This window comes from Triticum aestivum, chromosome 7A (genome assembly GCF_018294505.1).
Source record: "Triticum aestivum cultivar Chinese Spring chromosome 7A, IWGSC CS RefSeq v2.1, whole genome shotgun sequence".
Classification (NCBI taxonomy): domain Eukaryota; kingdom Viridiplantae; phylum Streptophyta; class Magnoliopsida; order Poales; family Poaceae; genus Triticum; species Triticum aestivum.
The window spans coordinates 117,155,515-117,158,068 of record NC_057812.1 but is presented as its reverse complement, the minus strand read 5'-3'; positions in this window follow the sequence as shown (position 1 = coordinate 117,158,068).

Here is a 2,554-nt window from a genome sequence, read left to right as displayed (position 1 = left end):
ATCTTGTACTAGGCTTAGGATTGGGTCTTCTCCATCACATCATTCTCCTAATGATGTGATCCCATTATCAACGACATCCAATGTCCATGGTCAGGAAACCGTAACCATCTATTGATCAACGAGCTAGTCAACTAGAGGCTTACTAGGGACATGGTGTTGTCTATGTATCCACACATGTATCTGAGTTTCCTATCAATACAATTCTAGCATGGATAATAAACGATTATCATGAACAAGGAAATATAATAATAACCAATTTATTATTGCCTCTAGGGCATATTTCCAACAAAAACCAAGGTTGGGCCTTGCTGGAGGAGTTTTATTCAAAGCAAACTGTCAAGGGGTTCCCATTATAACCCAACCGTGTAAGGAACGCAAAATCCGGGAACATAACACCGTTATGACGGAAACTGGGGCGGCAAGAGTGGAATAAAACACCAGGCATAAGGCCGAGACTTCCACCCTTTACCAAGTATATAGATGCATTAATTAAATAAAAGATATTGTGATATCCCAACAAAATATCCATGTTCCAACAAGGAACAAACTCCAATCTTCACCTACAACTAACAACGCTATAAGAGGGGCAGAGCAAAGCGGTAACATAGCCAAACAACGGTTTGCTAGGACAAAGTGGGTTAGAGGTTTGGCTCAACAATATGGGAGGCATGATATAGCAAGTGGTAGGTATCGCAGCATAGGCATAGCAAAAGAGCGAGCAACTAGCAAGCAAAGATATAAGTGATTTTGAGGGTATGGTCATCCTGCCTGAAATCCCGCAAGGAAGAAGAACGAGTCCATGAAGAAGACAAATGGACGTAGTCGAACGGTTCCTCACAAACGCGACATTATCGGTACCAACCCGAAGAAGCAATACCGGAAAGAAGCACACACCATAGTAAACAACCAACACATGAACATGGTATGATATGCGGGATGCGGTATGCGGTGCATATGCATGATTTGGAAAGGAATGATTGAACCTGGCCTCAACTTGGAAATCCAAGAGTGCCACTGGAAAGGTGGGGTGATTTCGGTCAAAATCGATATAAAGATCACCGGAACCGGAGGCACGGTTTGGAAATGACAAGCAAAACAAATATGACACCGGTCTGCGATAATCCACACGAAACCATCTAAATGCATCAAGAACAACATGCTACAGCACTCCAACATGACAACAAAATACATGGCAGGGATCCCCTCATGATGCTTGACAAAAGATGAACACTGAGTTACGGTTAATTCACTCAATAACAGGTTCAAACAAGCATGGCAAAAGTGCAAATGATAACAGGTTACAGACTTGGAGAAAATAACACAAGTCAGGAATTTATCATCAAGAAGCAATGTTTAGAGCATGATGACTATATGCTACAGGAACATATCATGGCAAAGCAAGGCATGGCATGAAGCTACTCTAAGCATATAACAAAAGTCACTTAGTGACCATGAGCCAAAAGGGATCAGAAAATACAATTGCAAGCATGTGAACATAGCAAAAACATAAACAGATTCAGACTTGGTGAAAAACTGGAGCATGCAAAACAGATTAACAAGTAGGCATGTTTACGAGTTCGATGCACTCACTACCGAGCATCGCATGACAAACTAAGCATACACCCATCAAGAAGACATGGCATAGAAGATAGACATGGCAATAACAACATCATAGCATGCACGGATCAATAGCAACAACCTCGGCAAAATCGCTAAACATGTTAACAATCTGCCAGGAACATTTTATAGCAAAAGTAGAGCTCGATTGAGTCAAGCTAGGGTGCTCCAAAATTGCCAACAAAGACATGGATGGATAGAGCACAACAATATTAACAAAATATTATTACTGATCATCCTCAAAAGAGACACGGATCACTAGAAAACAACATGAACATATGGCATAAAAACAAAAACAGGACAAGGACTTAGTGAAAAACTAAGTCCCTGAAATCAGCATCATTGAGTAAGCTACTTTGCATGGTTGTGCTAGTCACCACGAAGATCACAAAAATACATGGCATACACCCTTGTAAAGATGGCATGTCATTCTTTAAAACACATGTAGAGCTCAGGATCATAGCATGCACACATTAATCATGGCAAAAATGACAAAAGGCCATTTGCTGAAACAGATCTGACATAAACATCACATAGCCCTCTTCCAACAACATTTCGGGCATCAAGATGAGCTCAAATAAAAATGATTCAATTATATGAAATGATATACTCGTCGAGGCGAATATTTTGATATGCTACACGCACGAATTGGAGCAACGGGTGCAGAGTTATGACATGATGAAGATGGCATAAAAATTAGGATTAGGGAGGCAAAAGTCAACCGAAAACGTCCAGTTCCAGATCCAACCGGGCGCAAACTTCGAGGTTCGCCGGATCTCTCGCTGGAGTAGGGGAAGACGGCCGGAGAAGCTCGGGGAGGTGAGGAGGAGGCCGGCCGGAGTCACCGGAGCGGCGAGGGGCGGCAAGCCACGAGCCGAGGCGGCGGCGCGGAGCAGCGGCGCTCGCCAGCGCGGTGGTGGTCGCCGGCGAACCTTGG